Source organism: Macaca nemestrina, chromosome 15, assembly GCF_043159975.1.
Source record: "Macaca nemestrina isolate mMacNem1 chromosome 15, mMacNem.hap1, whole genome shotgun sequence".
Classification (NCBI taxonomy): domain Eukaryota; kingdom Metazoa; phylum Chordata; class Mammalia; order Primates; family Cercopithecidae; genus Macaca; species Macaca nemestrina.
In genome coordinates this window covers 117,460,631-117,485,035 of record NC_092139.1, presented here as the reverse complement: position 1 = coordinate 117,485,035, position 24,405 = coordinate 117,460,631, and the positions used below count along the sequence as shown (strand labels likewise).

At 55.2% G+C, this 24,405-nt stretch overlaps 1 long non-coding RNA gene across 2 annotated transcripts; it reads left to right on the top strand.

Annotated features, from left to right (window-relative positions):
• The first annotated feature begins 3,335 nt into the window (after window positions 1-3,335).
• On the top strand, window positions 3,336-23,567 carry LOC105489774 (uncharacterized). Of its 2 annotated transcripts, XR_003019881.2 has the most exons (4): window positions 3,336-3,548; window positions 3,635-3,700; window positions 22,314-22,642; window positions 23,171-23,567. It is a non-coding gene; the product is annotated as an uncharacterized lncRNA (long non-coding RNA). The 2 variants fall into 2 exon arrangements; XR_011614252.1 differs by lacking the exons at window positions 22,314-22,642; window positions 23,171-23,567 and adding an exon at window positions 15,256-16,320.
• The last annotated feature ends 838 nt before the right edge of the window (window positions 23,568-24,405 follow it).

Here is a 24,405-nt window from a genome sequence, read left to right as displayed (position 1 = left end):
GCACACCTGTCATCTCAGCTATTCAGGAGGCGGAGGCCTGAGAATCGCTTGAACCTGGGAGGTGGAGGTTGCAGTGAGCCGAAATCACGCCACTGCACTCCAGCTTGGGCGACAGAGCAAGACTCCATCTCAAAAAATAAAAAAATTAAAAAAAAATTATTTGCTGGGTGTGATGGTTCGTGCCTGTAATCCCAGCACTTTGGGAGGACGAGGCTGGTGGATCAATTGAGCCCAGGAGCTCAAGACCAGCCTGGGCAATGAAGTGAGACCCCATCTCTACAAAAAACACAAAAATTAGGCAGGCGTGGTCCCAGTGACTCGGGAGGCTGAGGTGGGAGGATCACCTGAATCCAGGGAGGCTGAGGCTGCAGTGAGCTGAGATTGTGCCGCTGCAGTCCAGGCTGGGTGACAGAGTGAGACTCTGTCTCAAAAAAACAAAATTACTGAGGACCCCAGCAAGCTTCCGTTTATGTGGCTTAGGTCTACTGATATCTACACTATCGAAATTAAAACCAAGAAGTTAGACAGTATTCATTCATTTCCATATAACAAAAGTAAACCTATAGCATTTGAACGCAACACATTTTTGTGGAAAGAACAATATTTCAATATTTCAAAAAGAAGTTGGGTGCCAAGAGTGGCCGTATTTCCCGATTCTGAGATCTCCTCTGTGTAGCCAGAGCCCACACCTGCCCCCGGGGCCAGGCTGCGTCTGCCTTTGCCTGCCGTCCTGGGAGCAGCCTGTGGGCTTGTCAAAGACCACGCTCCCTGCCCTCAACCGCGGAGAAGCCCCTCGCTGTCTGGCTTTGGGGACCTGGCGGGTAAGTTGGCCCAGTAGACAAGGTCAGGTGAAGCCACTCAGGCTCCGTTGGGCCAAGCGTGATGAGTACGCAGGGCACGCAGCCACCTGGAGGCTGTGCACTTACTGATGTGAGGCGGAACTGAGGTGTCACCGTGGCTGGGCTGTGAGGAGGACACTTGAGTTCATGGGTGAGTAATGCAGTGGTTCCTCCCCCAGTGCGGGGACTTGTTGGAGGTGTGGAGCCTTCTCCCTGGACGTGGGCTTGTCCTGCCTTCAGATTCGGACCAGGCCTGGAGCTGGCAGTACTGGCTCTCCCGGGTGTCCGGCTCCCGGGTGTCCGGCTCTCCCAGGTGTCCGGCTCCCTAAGCTTTCCGGCTCTCCTGGGTGTCCGACTCTCCTGGGTGTCCGACTCTCCCGGGTGTCCGGCTCTCCTGGGTGTCCGGCTCTCCCGGCTGTGTCCGGCTCCCTAAGGTGTCCGGCTCCCCAAGGTTTCCGGCTGTCCGGCTCCCTAAGGTGTCCGGCTCCCTAAGGTTTCCGGCTCTCCCGGGCGTCCGGCTCCCTAAGGTGTCCGGCTCTCCCAGGTGTCCGGCTCTCCCGGCTGTGTCCGGCTCCCTAAGGTGTCCGGCTCTCCTGGGTGTCCGGCTCCCTGAGGTGTCCGGCTCTCCCGGGTGTCCGGCTCCCCAAGGTGTCCGGCTCTCCCGGGTGTCCGGCTCTCCTGGGTGTCCGGCTCCCTAAGGTGTCCGGCTCTCCCGGGTGTCCGGCTCTCCCGGCTGTGTCCGGCTCTCCCGGGTGTCCGGCTCCCTAAGGTGTCTGGCTCTCCTGGGTGTCCGGCTCCCTAAGATGTCCGGCTCCCTAAGGTGTCCGGCTCTCCCGGCTGTCCGGCTCCCTAAGGTTTCCGGCTCTCCCGGGTGTCCGGCTCCCTAAGGTGTCCGGCTCCCTAAGGTTTCTGGCTCTCCCGGGCGTCCGGCTCCCTAAGGTGGCCGGCTCTCCCGGGTGTGCGGCTCCCTAAGGTGTCCGGCTCTCCCGGGTGTCCGGCTCCCTAAGGTGTCCGGCTCTCCCGGGTGTCCGGCTCCCTAAGGTGTCCGGCTCTCCCGGGTGTCCGGCTCCCTAAGGTGTCCGGCTCCCTAAGGTTTCTGGCTCTCCCGGGCGTCCAGCTCCCTAAGGTGTCCGGCTCTCCCGGGTGTGCGGCTCCCTAAGGTGTCCGGCTCTCCCGGGTGTCCGGCTCCCCAAGGTTTCCGGCTCTCCCGGGTGTCCGGCTCTCCTGGGTGTCCGGCTCCCTAAGGTGTCCGGCTCCCTAAGGTGTCCGGCTCTCCCGGGTGTCCGGCTCCCCAAGGTTTCCGGCTCTCCGGGTGTCCGGCTCTCCTGGGTGTCCGGCTCCCTAAGGTGTCTGGCTCTCCCGGGTGTCCGGCTCCCTAAGGTGTCCGGCTCTCCCGGGTGTCCGGCTCTCCCGGCTGTCCGGCTCTCCCGGGTGTCCGGCTCTCCTGGGTGTCCGGCTCCCTAAGGTGTCCGGCTCCCTAAGGTGTCCGGCTCTCCTGGGTGTCCGGCTCCCTAAGGTTTCTGGCTCTCCCGGGCGTCCAGCTCCCTAAGGTGTCCGGCTCTCCCGGGTGTCCGGCTCCCTAAGGTGTGCGGCTCCCTAAGGTGTCCGGCTCTCCCGGGTGTCCGGCTCCCCAAGGTTTCCGGCTCTCCCGGGTGTCCGGCTCTCCCGGGTGTCCGGCTCCCCAAGGTTTCCGGCTCTCCCGGGTGTCCGGCTCTCCTGGGTGTCCGGCTCCCTAAGGTGTCCGGCTCTCCTGGGTGTCCGGCTCCCTAAGGTGTCCGGCTCCCTAAGGTTTCTGGCTCTCCCGGGCGTCCAGCTCCCTAAGGTGTCCAGCTCTCCCGGGTGTCCGGCTCCCTAAGGTGTCCGGCTCTCCCGGGTGTGCGGCTCCCTAAGGTGTCCGGTTCTCCCGGGTGTCCGGCTCCCTAAGGTGTCCGGCTCTCCCGGGTGTCCGGCTCCCTAAGGTGTCCGGCTCCCTAAGGTGTCCGGCTCTCCCGGGTGTCCGGCTCCCTAAGGTGTCCGGCTCTCCCGGGTGTCCGGCTCCCCAAGGTGTCCGGCTCTCCCGGGTGTCCGGCTCTCCTGGGTGTCCGGCTCCCTAAGGTGTCCAGCTCCCTAAGGTGTCCGGCTCTCCCGGGTGTCCAGCTCCCTAAGGTGTCCGGCTCTCCCGGGTGTCCGGCTCCCTAAGGTGTCCGGCTCTCCCGGGTGTCCGGCTCCCCAAGGTGTCCGGCTCTCCCGGGTGTCCGGCTCTCCTGGGTGTCCGGTTCCCTAAGGTGTCCGGCTCCCTAAGGTGTCCGGCTCTCCCGGGTGTCCGGCTCCCTAAGGTGTCCGGCTCTCCCGGGTGTCCGGCTCCCTAAGGTGTCCGGCTCTCCCGGGTGTCCGGCTCCCCAAGGTTTCTGGCTCTCCCGGGTGTCCGGCTCTCCTGGGTGTCCGGCTCCCTAAGGTGTCTGGCTCTCCCGGGTGTCCGGCTCCCTAAGGTGTCCGGCTCTCCCGGGTGTCCGGCTCTCCCGGCTGTCCGGCTCTCCCGGGTGTCCGGCTCTCCTGGGTGTCCGGCTCGCCAGCTGCAGATGGTGAGCTCTCAGTTTCTTAACCATGGGAGCCAATCTCTAATAATCAACCTCTCCCTGCACACGACCCCCTGGCTCTGTCCCTCTGGAGAACTCTGACTAACACAGCCAACAACTGGAGAGAATGCAGGGCCTCCTCAACCCCAGCCAGGTTGGTGTATACTTTTCTTTTGAAGGTTTAAATTTACTTTCCCGTGTAAGTGTCCATTTTACATGATTCTTCAACAAATTCCACAGAAAACAAATCAACAGCCGCTGAGCAGCCCGTTTTGTGCCCCGTGCAGAGGAAACCGACGTTAAAGGGTGAGTGGAGGCCGAGGGGTGTCTCTCACCCGGGGGAAGCTGCTCACGACTTGGGGCTGTGGGGAGCGGGGAAGGAGGTGGGGAACTTCTTCAGAACAACGGTTCACGGGGCCGGGGAAACCTCTCGGGGTGAAGCAGGACCTCCTCCAGCCTCAGCTGTTGCCTCTGATGGCTGAGCTCTGCTTGATGTTCTGGAATTACTGAGATGCTAGAAGCGGATTCAGACAGGCCTGTGTTTTCTCTGCTCTGGTTCCTGTGAGGCGTCCCTTCCCCTGGGGTCTCAGGGACTGTCCCCACTGCGTCTCCAGTTAACGGAGGAATGGAGACCCCTATTCCAAACACACGGTCCCCTCGGCCACATCCGAATTGCCAGGTCAGAGTTCACAGACAGCTGTTGGTTCCCAGGAGGGAGGGCTGACGACTCCAGAGCCAGGGCTGCCACAGGCCTCCCAACGAGGGCTGGGACCACTCCCAGCTTCCCCACACCTGCCCCGCAGAACACTCGCCCTGCAGAGGCTGCCTCAGACGTCTTCTCCTTTTCCTCCGAAGAACTCACTCGCTCTCTAAACGGGCACTGGGGGCCACCGTGAGAGGGCTGAGGTCGGCTTTGGGCAGGCGTCTCCTCGGCACTGTGGGGATGGGCACAAGCAGGGCCCGGGAGGACCGGGCTGGGGCAGTGCTGGACAAAATTGGAAGGAAGGGACCGGATGGCCGACGGGCTGCGGGCAGGGAGCCGGAATCTCACGGTGGCTGCGGTTTCTTGTTCCAGGGTGGAGGGCAGTGGTGCCTCCTGGGAGCTGGCCTGAGCTTGGTGTGAGAGGGCTGGCTCAGGCCTGGGACCAGGGCTACCTGGAGAGTGCGTCCTGCGCTGGGGCTTACGGAGGCTGTTACATGCTGCTGAGCCACGAGGTGTCTGGGAGGGCAGTGAGGAGGACCAGCCAGGCTGACCGCGGCCGTCAAGCCTTTACTCACCACTGTGGCCACAGACCAGAGGCAGAGGGAGGCACCGGCTCCCGTGTCCCGTTCCCGTTCCTCCCACGGAGGGGACGGGTGAGGGTTGACCGGGTGCAGTGCAGATGTGGGGGTTGCCTCAAGAGGAGGAGCCGCCAACTAGAGGCTCCTGGCAGAGCCGGGCACAGTGGCGGCTCACGTCTGCAATCCCAGCACTTGGAGAAGCCAGGCGGGAGGGTCACTGGAGGCCACGAGTTTGAGGTCAGCCTGGGCAACACAGCAAGACAGTGCTTCTAAAAACACACATTCTGGGGCCAGGGGCAGGAAGGGTGTGAGGGGAGGAAAGTGGCTCAGCTGCCACCCCCACCCCGCTAAGGAGGCCTCTGGATGTTGGTGCCTGGCCTAGGACTCTGGACGTGAGTGGGAGCCTGGCCGGCTGGGGCTGGGGTGGCCGCTGGGCCCGGGACTGCGGCTCCCTGCAGATGCTGTGATGCGCTGGCTGCTGAAGCCTGGCGTGGGGAGGGCAGCTTCTCTGAGGCCTGCCGGGCAAAGCCTCATCAGGCCTGTGGTTGGGGCCAGATTCTAATCAGGAACCAACGCGTGAAATCCTTGCAAAAGCCCAGTGCTGAGTAACCTTTCCACACAGCAGACTACGGCGGACTCGAAGGTTAATCAGGTGGCCTAGCACCATCGTCCGAGACGCTGACCTCCCCCGGCCCAGCCTGCCCAGCTGTCGTGGGCATCGGGTGGTGGGAGGCAGGCGGTGGGTGTGAGGGTCCGTCACTCTGAGCCGTGCCGCCCCTTCTTGCTGAGTTGAACTCTACGCCGTGTGTTTCTTGCATCCCCCCCAGGCGCTGGGGTACTGTAGACTCTGGAGTCTCTTAGATCTTTGCCTGAAGTCTTCTTTTTTTTCATGAGGGCAGCTGCGCTGCACTCACGCCGTCATCACAGGACCCCCTCGCCTCCTGGTCCCAGGGGCCACCACTTGGTCCATGGCTGGCCAGGGAAGGTGCTTCATCTTCCTGCTCCAGCAGGGCCAACTGGGGAGTCTGCATGAAGCTGGCTGTGGGGAGAGCGTCTTCCTCATGACTGTGGGTCAGGAGGGTCCAGGGGCCTGGCCTGACTCAAAGAGAAGCAGGTTCATGGGCACTGATGGCGGCGGGCAGAAGGGGAGACAGGGCGAGAGGAGAGACAGAAAGAGAGAGAGATCTGATAATGTCACATAAGCTCCTGGATCCAGCCATTCCTGAAGCCTCCAAGCCACTTAGCATTGGGTCCACCCTGGACTTCCCCTTCAGTTTCAGACACTAGTAACTTAGGACCATTCCTAATTAATTCTCAGTTTTCAGCCTCCTCATGACATTTACACCAGAGACAAAAGCAAATAAACAGACGGAAAGCCAAACCCAGCCAATAAACCTTCTTTTGTCTAAGCTCATTCTGAACCAGGAGCCCGTGCTCCTCATACCCAGCTGTGTCCTTGGTTTTCTCCCGGACGGTGCTCTGGGGATAAAACCAGACCACCCGCCTGACATGTGGAGTTGCAGGGGGTCAGGGGACAGGGCGGCTGAGCTCCGAGCCCAGATGATGCCCTCACAGCTGGGCTCTGTGGCCTCCGTCCTTCCCACACCCAGGCCGTCCCTTTGGCTGTGTGTGACCCCCGGACCCGGGTTCCGGTTTTCAGGAGTGATTCCTGGTCAGCGGTTTGGATCCCTCCCAGGAGGGCCTGGGCGGCCGAGGCAGCGGGGGGAGTCCTGCGGTGGCACAGAGGTGCCATCTCCACTCGCGGTTCAGGTCTGGGACGCACAAGCTGTTGCTCAGCTGGAGACGGGGCATCCCGGTGACGGTCACCCTGCAAGGACAGGAGAGACCCCTGCCCAATGTTCGTTCGCATGTCAACACTGAAGATGCCACCTGCACACCAGGAGGGTGAGGACGTCCCATCCCCTACACCACTGAGGTTTCCAGGGAGCAGGAGCCCCCCCGCCCCGCCGGAGCCGGTCCAAAGGCCGGGGTTTATCGCGGTTGGGGTGGGGCCGGGACGGGGCGGGGGGTCCCCGGGATGCCAGGGGCTTCTGTACTTGGAATCTTTCACAGGCACTAAAGGGAGCCCCGCCCGGTGTGGGGCCCAGGGAAGAGGGAGAGGGGAGCCTTCAAAGCCATCAGCAGCCAGACCTCAGACAGTGGAGTGAGGTCCTCCCCCCACTCCCTCAGCCAGGCAGTTTCCAGTCCTACAAAATCCCCCCATAAATCAGGACCTTTGACTGGGACAGGCCAGGGAGGCGTGGGGACCACCTGGCCGGGCTCCCAGGCGATTCTCGGGGCGGGCCGGCCTGGGTGTCTCTGCAAACAGCACCCAGCGCCTCGGTGCAGGGAGAGGCCTGGCCGGCGCAGTCCGGGCCCAGTTCCCGGGGAGCCCGGAGGAGGGAGCAGGAGCTCCAGGAATGAGCGTCGGGCCGGGCTCGGCTGTCTGCGGCGGCGGCTGGTGTGAGGCTGCAGCTGCCTGGAGCAGGGGACGGGCCCGGGTCCCGGAGCTGCGACGTGGGAGGCCGCCCTCCCTGCCCCCTGCGCGGTGGGGGACACCAGGCGGGCTCCTGCTCCCGTGGAGGGGGAGAGAGCGGCGACGGTTTGCAGGTGCAGGTCCCTGACTCCTGCTGTTTCTGACAGGTCTCAACTCCCGTTTCTCCTTCTCCAAAATGCCCTGCATATATTTTTTGTTCTGGAGTTTCTCTGGAAAATGCTGGTTCTGCTGATGCACAAGTCTCTTTTCTCCTGGTCACTGGGGTCCCGAGGTTGCGGCGCCTGATGTCATGCGAGTTGCTGAAGCTGCTCTGTGGGGACAGGGACCAACTGTGTTGCCACAGGGACCCGGTCAGGATCCTTCAGGACAGGACGGGCGGGGCAAACACCTGGGCACAGAACCGGGGGGACAGTGCTGCCCTCAGGCAGGGTGTCCACAGGGTGCGGGTGGGACAAACGCCTGGGCACAGAACGGGGGGGGGGAGGGTCAGTGGCGCCCTCAGGCAGGGTGTCCATAGGGTGCCCCGGGGCTGCCGGAACAAAGACCCCAATACTGCGGGGCTTAAAACTGCAGAAACATGTTATTCTCTGCCAGAAGTCTGACTTCAGGGCAGGGCTGCGTTCCCAGCGGTTTCCGGGAGAAGCTCCTTCCTGCCTCTTCCAGCTTCCCGCCCCGGTGTCCCCAGGTGTCCTCGTCTGTGGCTGCATCGTTCTGATCTCTGTGTCTGTCTGCACACGGCCGTCTTCCCGGGCACCTGTTTCCTCTCTGTGTCCCCTCCGCTTCCTATATGGACACGAGTCATAGGACTGTAGGACTGTGGGCCTACCCTGCTCCTGTGTGACCTCATCTAAACTTAATCACTCGTAGCTGCCAAGAATCTATTTCCAAATACAGTCACAGTCTGAGGTTCTGGATGAACATCTTGGAAACTATTCAACCCACTGCGTTACCAGCTGTGGCTACATTTATATACACATATATACACATATATATATGTGCGTGTGTGTGTGTATATATATATATATATATATATTTCTTTTTTAGAGACACAGGCTTGCTGTGTTGCCCAGGCTGGAGGGCAGTGGCTCTTCACAGGCACAGTCACTGTGCGTTACAGCTTCCAACTCCTGGGCTTGAACCATCCTCCTGCGTCAGCCCCATGAGTATCAGAGAGCACAGGTGTGTGTCACTGTGTCCGGCTGTGGTGACAGATAGAGCCCCCGACACAGGTTTGTAACTCAAGGCACTGACATCCAACCTGAAGGGCAAGAGCAGAGCAGTGAAAGTGCTGGAGACAGCGGCCTCTTCAAGCCTGGGCACGTGCGGGAGAGAAACCCCAGGAGCCAGGATCCCTGAACATCCAAAGAAGTCCCGCTCTGGAAAGAGGCTGCTGCCTCAACAGACAGGAGGAGTCACAGCTGAGAAACCAGAGGTAATCAGAGTAGTCAGAGCTTCACAGTGAGTCCGCTCAAAATTCCATCTTCAGAGAGATGAAAAAAGATTTCATTCATAAAACAAGAACAGAGTATTAGGAACAAGAACAACTGGCTAGACAAAGAACAAAGTAGAAATCATTTATTTATTTATTTTTGAGACAGGGTCTCACTTTTTTGCCCAGGCTGGAATGCAGTGGTGTGATCACAGCTCACTGCAGCCTCCACCTCCTGGACATTCTCCTGCCTCAGCTTCCGGAACAGCTGGAACCACAGGTGCATGCCACCACACATGGTTAATTTTTTCTTTTTCTTTCTTTTTTTTTTTTTTTTGAGATGGAGTTTCACTCTTCTTGCCCAGTCTGGAGTGCAGTGGCTCGATCTTGGCTCACCACAACCTCCACATCCCGGGTTCAAGTGATTCTCCTGCATCAGCCTCCTGAGTAGCTGGCATTACAGGCATGTGCCACCACGCCTGGCTAATTTTGTAGTTTTAGTAGAGACTGGGTTTTGCCATGTTGGTCAGGCTGGTCTCGAACCCCCAACCTCAGGTGATGTGCCTGCTTTGGCCTTCCAAAGTGCTGGGATTACAAGCGTGAGCCTGTAATCCCAGCCCGTAATCCCAGTAATCCCACACCCGCCTCCCCCCAACGTTTTTTGTAGAGATGGGTCTCACTGTGTTGCCCAGGCTGGCCTTGAACTTCTGGGCTCACTGATCCTCCGGCCCCAGCCTCCCAAAGCATTGGGATTACAGGTATGAGTCACTGCGCCCAGCCAAAATGTTAAAAACAAAACATAGTAATTTAAATTAAAAGCTCATATGTGGCTAAATAGAGGACTAGTGTCAGTGAAAGAGTATTTGTTCAATATTGGAAAAATTAATAAAGAAAAGACAAATAATTTAGCTGCAGTTCAAGATCCTTTAAGACATCACTGGGCCCGGTTGCTGACACCTGTTTAGATTTGCACGTCTGCTCATGAGGGCTGGCCCCATAGCCACTTTTCCTTTGGTCAGCTTTTGGTACCAAGATTACACTGGCATCATTCAGTGTGTTGGGTTTACTTCTTTCTTGAATGTTTGAAAAATTTCACCAGGGAACCCACCTGGCCTGGAGACTTTCTGTGAGAAAGTTTTAGGTTGAAGTTTCTCTTTCTTTTCTTTTCTTTTCTTTTCTTTTTTTTTCTTTTCTTTTCTTTTCTCTTTTCTTTTCCCTTCCCTCCCCTCCCCTCCCCTCCCCTCCCCTCCCCTCCCCTTCCCTCTCCTCCCCTCCCCTCCCCTCTCCTCCCCTCCCCTCCCCTCTCCTCCCCTCCCCTCCCTTTCCCTTCCCTTTCCTTTCCTTTTGGAGATGCAGTTTCGCTCTTGTCACCCAGGCTGGCATGGTCTCAGCTTACTGCAACCTCCGCCTCCTGGCTTCAAGCGATTCTCCTGCCTCAGCCTCCTGAGTAGCTGGGATCACAGGCAGCTGCCACCATGCCCGGCTAATTTTTGTATTTTTAGTAGAGACGGGGTTTCACCATGTTGACCAGGCTGGTCTCGAACTCCCGACCTCAAGTGATCTGCCCGCCTCGGCCTCCCAAAGTGCCGAGATTACAGGTGTGTGCCACCAAGCCCAGCCCGAAGGTTCGTTTTCTTTAACAGATAAAAGATCATTGAGATGTTCCGTTTCTCTTGTATCACTTTTGTACATTTTCTCTATATTTGTTCTTGCTATCTAAATTTTCACATTTATCGGTTAATCAGTTAGCTTTTGTTGTGTAGGACTCGGAGGGCTGGCACTTTGGGTGGGTGAGCCAGGTCGCTCTGTGGCCCCCGTGGCAGCGAGGCAGCTCTGCTTCTGGGAGTCTCCAGTTGTTTTTGGCAGAGCTGGGGGTTTGAGCCCTTAGTTCTCCACCCGGGAGTCCAGTTGGGGCTTCTTTGCACCATGGCCCTGGGGTCCCAGGATGGGCAAGCAGAGGCTCTGGGTGCCCTGGAGTCCAGGCTGGGGGCCCACCCAGGAGCACGTCTGACCTGGTGCCCCAGCACGTAACCCACCCAGATTCACAGAGAGGAAATAGACAGACTCATCTCCCTCATGTGGCCTCAGGTGCCCACAAGCCCTGCTTGCTTCCTTTGGGGCCGTTGGCTTTACTCCCGATGTGGGCACTCAGTGCCTTGTCTTCATGTGAGTGGGCGACCATCAGAGGGACTTTTAAAAAAATGGGCACTTGGCCGGGCGTGGTGGCTGACGCCTGTAATCCCAGCACTTTGGGAGGCTGAGGCAGGCAGATCACGAGGTCAGGAGATCAAGACCATCCTGGCCAACACGGTGAAACCCTGTCTCGACTAAAAATACAAAATAGTTGGCCAAGTGTGGTGGCATGTACCTGTAATGCCAGCTACTCAGCAGGCTGAGGCAGGAGAAGCACTTGAACCCGGGAGGCAGAGGTTGCAGTGAGCCAAGATTGTGCCACTGCACTCCAGCCTGGGCAACAGAGTGAGACTCCGTCTCAAAAAAAAAAAAAAAGAAAACAGGGCACTTGGGCATACCTCTGCTGCAAAGACTGGGCTCATTATGACTTTTACAAATTCTAGTAAAATACATAAAATTCCCCATTTTGCCCATGTTTAGGCCTCCATACAGTCAGTTGGTGCCAGGTGCAGGCCCGTCATTGTGTGGTCATCACCACCCTCTACGCAGAGAACTTCTCATTGCACAAGAGCTAAACTCTGCCAAGAAGGACCTTGTGTGTCACTGCCAAGCTTGATGAGAGAGAACTTCTTGTTTCTGCGTTTAATCCTCGCCTCCTGTTCACACGGCAGCCTGTGCTTTGGAATTGCTCCAACCACAGCGTCTGCGTGGCAGCCTCCCTACCTGCTCAGCTGGGAAGTGCAGGCCCCTGGAGGGGTCCAGTCCTGGAGGTGGGGGCTGCTGGGTTCCACCCAAGGACAGGAGCCTGTGCCTGGGCCCATCCCCCAGCCATGCCCAGCCACACCGAGCCGGGGCCTGCGGGACCCTGGGCACAGGCAGGACTCACGCCTGGAGCCGCGCCACGGGCAGAGGGGCCACCTGAGGCCAGTTCCCCAGAACAGTCACTGCCGCAAAGGGAGGCAGAGGCGGAAATCCCTCCTGGACCTGGGAGCTTTGTGAAATCGACGCTTAGTCAAGGTGATTCTCCCAGGAGCCCGTGTAGCTACCGGCAGATGCCGGGCGCACTCCTGCTACCTATGCTCAGAGCTTTCCCCACTATTATCCAGTCAGCTTCTTAGAGTCGTCACGTTCTCCGAATGTGAAAAACCACATACGTTTCATGCGTCTCTTTCTCGGAAATACCTGACTGCGAGGTGGCGACTCTTTCCCTCTCAGTATGTTCATCCTCGTGACAACGCCCACTCCTTGCCTTCGTGGTCAAGCAGGCAAATGTTAAACACACACATCGAACCTATTTACAGACATTTCATAGAAGAGCCCTCAGCCACGACGCTGATTCTGTGGGTTAATTTAGTTCATGCCCCTCTAAGTGGCAGCGATGTTCAGAGGCGACGCTCGTGTTCCTGTCTCATGAAACGCGGGCAAGACGGATGCCCGCAGCCTGCTGTTCGCGTGAGTTTGGAAATTAACTTTAAGTGCAGGGTTACTGATGGCCCATCGAAGAGAAGGAATTCCTTATTCCCTGTAATACTGAGACCTTTCCGGTTTATACCGTCAGGAGGCTCTGGAGGACACCACCGTGGATAGAGCCGAGACTGCTGTTGACCTCCTGGGTCTTCACGGGGAGATGTGTTTAGCAGATCAACTTGTTAAAAGCTTGAGGCCCTGGCTTTGAGCAAGTGGAGGATTTAGAGGTGGACCAGAGTGGACTCACTGTTCTTCCCCAGGCAGTTTTGCCACTTACAAGTATTTGCCTTGAGATGCCTTTAATCAGCCGCTTCCCTGTGGTTCCTGCGGGATCAGCCAGCCGTGAGCATCGCCACGTGTGCCAGGCGGGATCAACCAGCCGTGAGCATCGTCATGTGTGCCAGGCTGGCTGGGCTATGATGCCATCTTCTCCAGCGGCCCCAGACTCAGACGTGCGGTCTGGGGAAGAGGCACCAGGGTGGGCAGTGGGGCAGCAATGGCTGTTCTGCTTTTGAGGCCAGGGGACGCAGCTCTGGGGCCCACTGCAGTCACTCGGCTGTGGAGGACAGAAAGGTCTCCCAGGACCCACACCCTCTGTCCTGTCACCTTGCAGCTCTGCCCCCCAAAAGACACGGAGGCTCTTTCATCATGCCTTGAATCTGGGCCGGACCTGAGGCTTACTTTGGCCAATAGATTGTGGGGGAAACAAGAATGTGCTGTCGTCTGGGGCCTCAAGGGGACCTGCACGTCTCTGCTCTCTCAGACCCCTGCCAGACCCGGGGGCTGGCCTGCTGGAGGATGAGAGAGGAGAGAGGAGTGCCCATTTGTTCCAGTCGAGGCCATCCTAGGCAAGCTGGCACCCCGCTGACCCCCAGACGTGGGAGAGAACCGCCTTGGGACCCAGGACGGACCTCAGACACGTGAGTGGACCCAGCTGAGACCACACCTGCCCAGCTGTCCACAAAGGTGTGAGCAGGACTCCCTTTTTGATCACTTCAGGCCACTGAGCGTGGGATGCTTGTTACACAGCAGTGGCTGACGGATGCAACCGTCCACCGTGAGTGGCTGCACAGATAGGAGTCCAGGCCTAGCTCATAGCAAGGTATTTCTGCAGTTTGCCAGGAAGAAGAAAGGAAGAGAAAGGAGAAGAAGGGGAGGCGGAGGGGAGGTGCAGGCTGGGCTTCTGGTTGAAGGCCACAGGCACTGTCCTCATGGGTGTTCTGTGGCTCCCGAGAGGGCACAATGGCTCTGCCGGGCTAGGAACTGAGTGAGAACTTTCCTGGTGCCTGAATATTAGCAAGATTCCTTCCCAGCACTGACTGCAGAGGGTGAGAGCTGGAAACTGCAATTTGGAAATTTAATTATATCTCCGGAAGAAATATATGCTTCTTAGAATGATTTTATTCAAAAAAACCTTCAAAAAATAGAACCTACTTTTTCCCTATTTTGTGATTAATTCGAACCAAATAAAAGGAACCATTGAACTCTTATTGACACCCTGTGGGGAGTTTTCATTTGCAATACCTGTAAACCCTGAAATCTCAATTTGTGTCAAATAAGCTCCTACAGGTGCGGTCCCGGGTTCCAGCGATAGCGTGTCACGTTTTGTTCCATTTAAATAAATTACATACTCTATTGCCTGGCATTATTCTGTCTCCTAATCAAATTGCCAATCAGGTGGGTCCTAGACCTGATGGGGAGGAGACGGTCTGCGTTCCCTGGGGCAGGGCGCACGACACCGGCCGTGAGTTATGCAAATGCCGGCAGCCGCGGCTCCCAGAATGAAATCAAGATGTAAATAGGACTGTGGATTATGGCGATCGGCCTCGGCCTCCAGGGACAGGCTTGCTGGGCTCCAGGTGGCTCGGCTGCTGCTTCTCGTGCGCAGAAGGTTTTCATGAGCACTTCCGAAAGCAGTGACCGTGGCTATGTGGGAGGGCGGACGGGCAGCGTCCACCCTCAGGTGGACCCCAGGGCACAGCCAAGTCCCCGGGTCTGCAGGGCGTGTGTGTGTGTGAGTGTGGACACATGTGTGTACGTGTGTCATGCTGTTTGGGTGTGTGTGTGAGTGTTCATGTGTCTGTGCATGTGCGCACATGTGTATACGACGGCCCCTCCACATCTGTGGGCTCTTTGTCTGTGGATTCAACTAACTGAATATCAAAAAAATTAAAAAATAACAAAACAACAATTAAAAAAATACAAACAAATTAGAAAACCTGTGCCATATAACAACTGTTTACATAACATTTACATCGGACTCGGTGTCACAGGGGGCCTGGAGATGATTGACAGCATCCAGGAGGATGTGCCTGGGTTTCAAGCAAATGCTGCACTGTTTTCTATAAAGGACGTGAGCACCTGTGGATGTTAGTGTCTGTGGGGGGTTCTGGAACCCGTCACCACGGATACGGAGGGATGACTGTATGTCTTGTGTGGTGTGAACATGTGTACCACATGTCCTCGTGGGTGATGTGTGCCTAAGTTGTGTGCATGTGTCTCCTTGTGTGTGTGTGTAGACATGTCATATTGCGTGCATGCCTGTGTGGTGTGTGTCTGTGTAGTGTGTGTCATACACAGGGGTCATACACTACCACAGGTATGTGTCATACATGCATGTGCCTAAGTGTTTCTGTGTGAAGTGTGTGGATTTAAGTGCGTGTGGCTCCTGCCCACTCTGGCACCTGCCCGGAGCCCTCGTTCCTGTGTCTGGTCTGGTCGCACACCTGCTCAGGTGGCATTGCTGGCCCTCCCTTCCTGACCCTGGGTCTTCATGTTCTTCCGTTCTAGGCCCTTGCCATCGTCCTGGCTCTGGTCACTCGGGGCTGCCGGGCCCCACCTGACTGGGCCTCCTCTTCCCTGGGCCGGATGCTCCTCTGAACCTGCCCAGAACAAAGGCTCTGTGCTGGGGCCGTTCTCGCACTGGGGAGAAAGAGCTGGGGACAGGGCTTGGCAGTGGGAAGCGTCACAAGCAGCGGGCCCCGCCCCTGGGGCACTCCCCTCCCCTCCCCTGTCCTGAGATGCTGCTGCTAACGCACGTCTTCCTTCTCAAAGGTGCTGGGAGCCCAGCAAGGGAGCCCAGAGTGTCTGCCATTCACAGAGAGCCTCCCCAGAGCAGCAGGTGTGCCGAGGATGGGGACTCAGGGGCGCCCCAGGTTTGCAGCACCAGCAGCAGCGATGGAGGAAATCGGAGACTTCTGGGAGGAGGAAGGAGGGCTGTTCTGGGAGACTCAGTAAAGGAGACGTGAATGTCAATGGATTCAGGCTCATCTCTGTGAGGGTAGAGAGGGCCACGGCCGGACACGGCCTGATGTATTTCATGCGGATGTTCAACCGGGTCACAGTGGGATCCACCCTCTGCTGGGGCCCTCCGGGCAGATGGCGCAGACGGCATCTGGTGACCTACGTGGTGGTGTCTTCTCCTAAACCACAGGCACTGCTTCCTTCCCTTTACAGGTCAGTTCTCTGATAAAATCAAAAAGCTGATGGCCAGGCATGGTGGTGTGTGCCTGTGGTCCCAGCTACTCGCAGGGCTGAGGTGGGAGGATCGATTAAGCCCAGGAGGTGGAGGCTGCGGGAAGCCATGACTGAGCCACTGCACTGCAGCCTGGGCAACAGAACGAGACCTGTCTCTAAACAACAACAACAACAACAACAACAACAACAAATTAAAAGCAAGCAAGGGGAGACCGAGGACTACCCAAACGCCTGGGAAAATAAAACGTCGGATTCCAAGCACCTTTCTCCCCAGCCGGCTCTGAGGTGTGCTGGCCTCTCCTCTCCAAGCCTTGGGGACGAGGCCTGCAAGGGGTCTGGGGCCACCTTCAGGTGAGGTCAGGCTGTGGGTGCTGGTGGGAGCCTGAGGACCCCAATGACACAGGCCACCCTTCATCGCCAGCATAGGGCTGCGCTGGCCTCTGCTGCCCGGCCAACCCTGCTCCCGGAACCGCACACTCCGTGCTGGGATCCTGAAAACACAAAACACAGAACAGCCTTCCCTAGGGCTGCAGTGTGACTTTCACCACCCACGGTGCTTTGGCCACTGTGAGCTCCTCGCCTCAGAATAGTATCAACATTAAAAGTTACTTTGGACATAGCTCAATCTTTGGACATCTTATTTTTTCCCCGTTATAGGCAGAATTCAACAGATTTTCATGGGCCCTGAAGTTTTCATTTTGTTTTCCAATGTGAGAAAAAACTAAAACACTAGCTTTGAATCTCCCAGGTCACACTCCCCCACATTTTAAAACACTTGCTTTGAGTCTCCAGGGTCACACTCTGCCACCTTTTAAAAGAAATGAAAACATTTTCATGGATCCCCAAAGCATCTGGGATGCTGCTGGTGCCCTGTGCCCAGTGAGGAGTCGGGTCTGGCTTTATCCGTGTGTAGCGGACACGCAGGAGCTGCTCAGGACTGAGCAGGGTGCACTTTGATAAGGCTGGACGTGAAACCATGCCCACCACTGGAAGAACGAACAGGTCGCCCCCTGAAGCTTCTCTGTGCCCCTCTGCAGACGCCCTCCCTCACCCACCCGCCTCCCCACACCCCTCCCCAGGTAAGCACTGCCCTAAGTGCAGGGTGTAGGGCCCCCCCAACCGTGTTTTTTGAGACAGAGTCTTGCACTGTTGCCCAGGCTGGAGTGCAGTGGTGCAATCTCAGCTCACTGCAAACTCCACCTCCCGGATTCAAGCAATTCTCCAGCCTCAGCCTCCCAAGTAGCTGGGATTACAGGACTGGCCGCCACGCCCAGGTAATTTTTTGTATTTTTAGTAGAGACAGGGTTTCACTATGTTGGCCAGGCTGGTCTCAAACTTCTGACCTTGTGATCCACCTGCCTCGGCCTCCCAAAGTCCTGGGATTACAGGTGTGAGCCACCATGCCAGGCCGTGTAGGGGCCTTTTCAGGGCTTTATGCAAATGGAGTCGTGTGCCTTGCAGGGTTTTAGTTTTTCCATCCGGCTTCTTTCACTCAGCCTAATGTTTTTGAAATTCATGGATGTCATCTTGTGTATCAGTCATAAGTCTTTTATTTCTATCTCTGAGTGGTATTCCACTGCCTGGCTGTAGTAAACATTGTTTATGATTTTCCCATTGGGAACATTGGGCTATTTCTGGGATTTGGCTATTACAAGGGGAGCTGCTGTGAACACGTGCGTGTCTTCAGTTGGACACATGCATTCACCCCTCTTGGGAGATCACTGGCCACGGGATGGCCCGGTCCTATGGGTGCGTCCCCCCCACTTCTGCAGAAACCACGAAACTCATCTCCGAAGTGCTGGAGCGGCAAGCAGGGTATCTGCCTCTTGATGCCCCCAGTTCCCACCAGCCCTTGCTACAGCCCGTGTCGGAGTTCTGGGCATTCGAAAAGGTGTGGTCTGGAGATACCTCATAGTTTGTATTTCTCTGATGACTCAGTGTTGAGCATCTTTCCACGTGCTTGTTGGCCATTTGTATATCTGGTGACATATGAGTTCAAACTTTTTGTGTGTTTATTTTTCTTACTATTCCTTTATCAGATTTGTAATTTACAAATATTTTCTTCTGGGCTGTGGATTGTCTTTTCAATGCTTAAAAATGTCTTTAAAATTTTTATGAATTTATTTTTGTTTTTTTTTTAGAGACAGGATCTCAGTATGTTGCCCAGGCTGGTCTCGAACTCCTGGGCTCAAGCGATCCTCCCACCTTGGCTTCCCACAGTGCTGGTTATTTGTTTTCTCTCTCTTTTCTCATTATTAATTGGATAGAGATTTACAATTTTATCGATCTTCTCTGAGACCTTGCTTTTGGTTTTACTGATTTTCTCTATTGTTTTTTCTTTTTTCTATCTCATTGATTTTCTCTCTGATCTTTTTCTTTTATACTGAATACTTTTAATTCATATGTTAGCTTCCTGCCAGCTCCCTGGCCCTGGTTTCTTAAGGTAAAACCTCAGGCCATTGATTTGAGGACTTTTATATTTTCTAATACATTTAGTGCTATGAACTTTTCTCTGAGTAGCTTTAGCTGCATCCTACACATTTTAATATGTTGTATTTTCATTTTCATTCAGTAAAAAATACTCTTCAATTCATGGGTTATTCCAAAGTGGGTGTTACTCAATTTCCACGTACTTGAAGGTTTTCTAGATATCTTTCTGTTATTGATTTCTAATTTAATTTCAATATGGTCACAGGAGAGACTTAGAATGATTTGCATCCTTTTAAACATGTTGGGACTTATTCTATGGCCCAGAACATAGCCCACCTTGGTGAGTGTTCCATGGTTCCTGGAAAGAATGTAATTCTACACTTGTTGTGGAATGTTCTAGAACTGTTATTTCGGTTACATTGTTTGATAGTGCTGTTCAAGTGTTCTTTATCTTCACTGACTTTTTTGGTCTACTTGTTCTCTCAGTAATTGTGAGGGCATGTTGAGAGCATGTTGAAATCTACCATAACTGGGGATTTGTCTGTTTATACTGGAAATTAGATCAGTTCCTGTGTCAGGTGTTTGTGGTCCTGTTACTAAGTGTGTGAGGTATAGCATTGTGACGGCCTCTTCAAGAGCTGGCCTTTTTATTGCTCGGGAAAGACCCTTTTGAGCCTTCGTTAGCTATTGTTCCCATTTTCTAGATGAGAAACCTAAAATTCAGAGAGGTGAGACTTGCCCACACTCACAGTCACTCAGGAGCTAGAGACAGAGCCTGTCCCGGAAGGAAGCCACCACGTCCAGGCCTCGGAGCCTCACGCCAGCCCAGCACCTGCAATGGGAGCAGGTGTCTCTCACTCCACGACAGGCTTTGGCGGCCTCAGGTGAGGCTGGTCCTGATGGTCTCAGCAGAGACAAGCGCTGGGTGTGGCCCTGGCTTAGGCCCCACCCCAGCCCTGCCTGCTCCTCTGGCATCCTCCTGGGCCTCTCCAGAGGCTTCTCCTGCACTCGGGCTACTGCCAGGCTTCGACGAGGGCTTTCTTGGGGAGGACAGGCCTCTCTGGGGTGCTAGACTGAGGGTTGCCTGCCTGAATCCTGGCAGCCTGCACCCCTTGCCCCGAGCCCTCCCTACCTTGGTGCAGGCTGAACTTGTGCTGAGGAGCTCTGGCTGTGCCAACCTCGACTGCCTCCTGGATGCCCTGCGCTCCACAAGCCAAGATTCCAGCGTCTCCAACCAGACCACATCCCACGGCAAAGTGGGCCTTGCAGAAAGGCACATGCGCCTCACACTGAATTCAGGACAGTGGCCTCCAGGGAGGCCCTTGGGGCAGGTGGACTGGAGCATGACGCTTCCAGGACCTGGCCAGGGTGTCTGGCCTGAGCACCCACCAGGAGGAGGAAGGCCCCGGGGACCCCTCCGCACTCTCCTTCTCTGCGCCCAGCGAGTGGTGACTGGCTGTGGGTGGGATTTGGGGATTTCTTTCCTCCAGTGCCCCTGGGTAGTGGTGGGTGCTGGTCTCTGCCTTGGGATGGGTCACCAGGGAATGCATCTGTGTGGCTGTGTGGTCAGTGGCTGAGGGAGGAAGCACCTGAGAGTGCAGGGCCCTTGGGGAAGGGAGGGTTGGTGGAGTCAGCAGGCGTCTGATGCTTTACAAACACACCCTCATCTGCCCCTTCAGACTTCCCTCCACCTGCAAAGTCTGACTCTCAGGATTCCGCCGGCTGTGCTCTCCCACTTCTCTTGCTCCCTGGGGGCTCCATAACTCCACGGCTCCCTGTGCTTCTTAGTTCATTGCCCCTGGGATTAGGGAAGATGCCCTTTGGGGTAGCTGAGACTATGACCTGGAGACTCACGCCTCTGAGCAACAGAGTCTTTCTCTTTGACAATAGAAAACCTTCCAGCAAGGGAGCAGATAGGCTGGGGGCTCGATCACCCGAGGTGTCTTTGATAACACAGGGCGCCCTGTCCACCATGCCCCGAAAATCTCAGGCTGCCTGCCCGTCTCCTCCCATCCAGCAGGAGCTCAGTGATTGAAAACTCCAAAGGCATCTCTTAGGGAGAGGAGGGGCGGGGCTGGGAGGCCGCTGTCTGAAATGGGATGTCAGGAGGCCTGGGACTCTGCAGGCCCTGATAAGTGGGATTTATCCTCGGGAATGTAATGAGAGCTGACACCTATTTCTGACGCGACTGTATCATAGATTGCCCGGGCAGGATAGCGTCCCATTCTGACCTGAGCAGGCAGAGATGTATTTGCTGAAGGTGAAAATGTCATTTAAACTGTTGATACCTTTCAAATTGTCTTGGCAGGATGCCACAAGTAGCCCAGGCCTTTTCCAAATAAATATATACAATCTCCAATTCTCCGCCGAGGATGGGGTATGTGATTGTCGTGTTGACTCTGTGGCTCTTCCCGGCAATTCAAGCTCTCTGTGGAGGGAATTTGATTTCGTGTGATAAAGATGCATAATCAATATTGCCTCGAGTCTCTGGCCCTTAACTCAGACATCCTCGGCCTCCTCAGCCTCCTCGGCCTCCTCCCGCAGACCAGACCCAGAGCCCCAGCCTGGGAGCTGGCAGCTGCCTCAGTCCTGGTTTCAGAAGCCCTGTCCTGGTGTCCGAGGCCTCTGGGAGGAGGTGCCAGGTGACCCGGGGAGGAAGAGGGGGCTTTAGTGGAAGCAGCTCTTGGTATCCGTGAGGATTAGAAATGAGTTCAGTAAAAAGACGTTTGCAGTTAGGAAGTGAGCTTTCTGAATTCTCTCTCAGGGCAGCCTAGGCAAAGCCCTGGCCCCAGCCACGGCTCAGAGCCCACTGGGTCTTGCCACGGTGGCTGCCACGTTGCTGTTCTGAGCCGTGCCCCGCTCAATCGCTCTCTGGGAAAAGCCCTTCTGACCATGTTATCCGAATAGGGGGCTGTGTCTCCCCATAAATTCTTTCGGAATCCCGAGTTTGAGAAAACTCTTGTTTGGGAAGGCTGGAGCTGGCCGGGGAGCCGTGGCCTCCACGTCGAAGGGGCTCCTCCTCGCCGCCCGGCCAGAGCTGTCCGTGGTGCTGACTTCAGGCCCAGCCTGGCGGGGCTCTGGGGTCGGCCTGTCTGCGGGCAGGGCTGACCTGTGTTCTGCCCGGCCACAGAGCATGGGCCAAGAGGGGCCCGCATCCCAGCTGGGCTGGTTTGAGCCCCTCCTGGAGCTTTGTCTAAAAAGAGCCTTTTATTATGAAAAAATTCGAATGTATTTAGAAAAAGCATTGCACCATCACCCGCTCTACCCATCCCCCTCTGACAGGGCCTTCGGACGCGCTCATTTCAGAGCTCCTCTTGTTGGAACATCAGGAAGCATCAGAGCTCAGCATTTCATGGGTGGGGCATTCCAGTTTGTATCTCTGAAAGACAAAAACTCCTTTTTAAAAGCAACTGCAGTATCACTCCCACCTCTAAAATTGCCCACAATTTCTTCCTATCAACAAATATCCGGTCAGTGTCCACATTTCCCCAGGTGTCTCCCATCTCATGTGCTGGTTGGTTTGGTCAGGGCCCAAGCCTGGCCTCGGGCTGCCTTGGCAGGCGGGTCTTGGGTGTGTCTCAGAGTTCTGTGGAAATAGCTCTCTTCCTTCCTTTTTCTCTGGAACACGTTGAGGAGGCCGCGTCGCTGGGCCTGCTGATTTCTCTACATTGAGGATTTTGCTGGTTGCATTCTGTGGTGCTGATTTCAGATGCATTCTTCTGCCCTGAATTCCCTGTGAGGTTACAGTCAGATCATGGGCCTGGTGGGCTTCAGGATGGCTTTTTTTGGGGAGCAGCATGGCCCACGGTGGTCCTGTGCTCTTCATCAGGGTGCACTCAGTGCCCGGCAGGCCCTTGGCCACATGACTGCTGTTGATGGTCAGTGTCCAGACCCACCATTGCTGCTGGAGTTTGTAAAGGGTTGAGCAATGATTCCACTGCTCCTTCCCCATGCAGGGCTGCAATTCTTCTCTCAGGAGACTCTTTCCCTCCTTGACCACTTGACTACTTCAAGATATCGTTTGTGCAGGAAAGTCAGGTTAGGGCTTGATTCTTCCTTTTTATTTACTGGTTTTCAAAAAACTAGGAACAGTGGGGTTTCTTTCTTACCGTTCTGAACTAGCAGATTTTACAAGATGGAGTTTTGAATCCTTTTGATGTGATGCAGCTGTCACTGAAGGCTTCTTTTCTCTCTGCTATAACAAGATGTTCAAGGCGCCAGGTCTGTATCCTACCCCAGGCCTGCAATCAACCATTTCTCCAAGGAGCCTCATCCCTTCCACTATGGGAAGACACAGCAAGAAGATGTCATCTATGAGCCAGGAAGTGGGTCCCCACCACACAGAGCCTGCCGGCCACCTGTTCTTGGACTCCCAGCCTCCAGAGCTGTGAGCAATGAACGTCTGCTGTTTATAAGTTATGGTAGTTTGCTGCTGCAGCCCAAACAGATGAGGACATCACATATGTACCCAGCACTGGGGATGCAAAACCGAGGTGCGGTGCCAGGACTGGAGGAAGAGCTGGCCTGAGAACAGGTGCTGGGACACAGTGGGGCCTAACACAGGAGGGTGGACATGCAGGGCACCCAGGGAGGGCAGGATTGGGCTTGACTCAGAAGAGAAATATGTGGGTGTCGGGTGAGGCAGGAGTGTGAGAGGTGGGTGTGCGTGATCAAAGTTCCCAAGGACATGAGTGTTCGGGGGGTTGAGGGTCCACAGGTAGACAGGTGGGTAACTCTGGAGGGCAGTGTAGTGCCATTTTGCCGAGGGTCTTGGAGGCCGAGTAGGATTTTGGGTTCATCCTCTGCAATTAAAGTTTCACTCAATTGGGAAGTAACCTGATTACATTTGGGCTTTAAGGGTAATGTTGCTGCTGAGGAGACAGGGGTCTTGGGGACCAATGCCCATGGTGGGAGGTGTGGGTCTTGGATTCCCGGCTTGGGAAGCATTTGGGAGCTTTCCTGAGATTTAGAGAATGCCTCCTCCTTGTCTCCCTTCTTCTTCCTCTGGCCATTTTTTCCCCAGTCAACCAAGCCCACCAGTTTCCACCTTGCTTCTCCACAGGTTGTTGGCCGGTTGATTGCCATCAACATCTGTCAACAGAGTGGGAGGCAAGGAATGTTTTCACCTTCCAGGAATCTTTTCATGTGGTGAACCCCTCAGCTCAGCATTAATGTGACAAATCCCACGGATCGATTTTTAAATGTTAAACCATCCTTGCATTCCTAGATGAACACACTCCCAGATGTATTTGTGATACATTCCTGTTTGTCTATATTAGTAGGTCTGGTTTGCTAATATTTTGCTGTGGAGTTTTCATCCAAGTTTATGAGGAAGATTGGCCTTTATTTCAATTTTCTTGTAATTTCTTAGTCTTACTTAAGTATCAATGACACAATAGCTTCAAAAATGACTTGTAGCATTTTCATGCTTCTAAAATTCTCTGTAAGAGTTTGGATATGATCAGCATTTTCTTCCTTAACTATTTGGCAGAATTCATTGAAGTCCCTTGGGGCTACAGTTTTCTTTGTGGAAAGGTTTTAAATAAGATATAATATATTTAATAGATAGATATCGGGCTACTTACATTTTCTTTTTCTTATGTCAGTTTTGGTGAGTTATCTAAGACATTTTCTATTGCATGTAAATTTTCAAATTCATTGTCGTGACATTTTAAATAATAGGTTTGTAACCAGAGAAAAGACCCTGTTCTTAGTCCAAAGTGAGCTGTTGGCGATACGTCATCACTCTCAGGTTCTTCTATTCCTTCCTAAGAATCTGTGACCTTAGTTCTTTACCTGATTATTCTTGATGGCAGCTTCCTGAGGTCCAGTCAATGCCTGATTTCAGGCCTCTGACTAATTTCCCCAAGTGAAAGAATAATTGTACCATGTGATTGGAAAACTGTGCAAATGTGGGGTCAGCCCAGCCCCTTCCTGGCTGCCCTTGGAAGGAGGTAGCAGCAAGGACAGCTCCGGGGCCAATGCCTACTGAGATGGCCATTCTTACTGGGCACATGGGATCTTCTGGGGACAGGTGTCCCTCCTCCTACTAGGGACAACCTGGCACCTCTTATTCCAGTGGCAGCTGGTAAGGGTAAGCTCTTCTTTTCTTTGCAAATCCTAGAAAAGAAAAGGGACCATTGACATTTGGACTGGGGTCTGAGTCCTAGGGGAACACCTTTATTCCTCTGGGAAAGCATGGGCTCAGGGCCTGGGCCTGGGAAGGACGGTGGGGAGTGGGTGGTGGTGCTGACCCTGCTGAAGGCTAGATGGGCAGCTCCCAGCGGGATTTTTGCC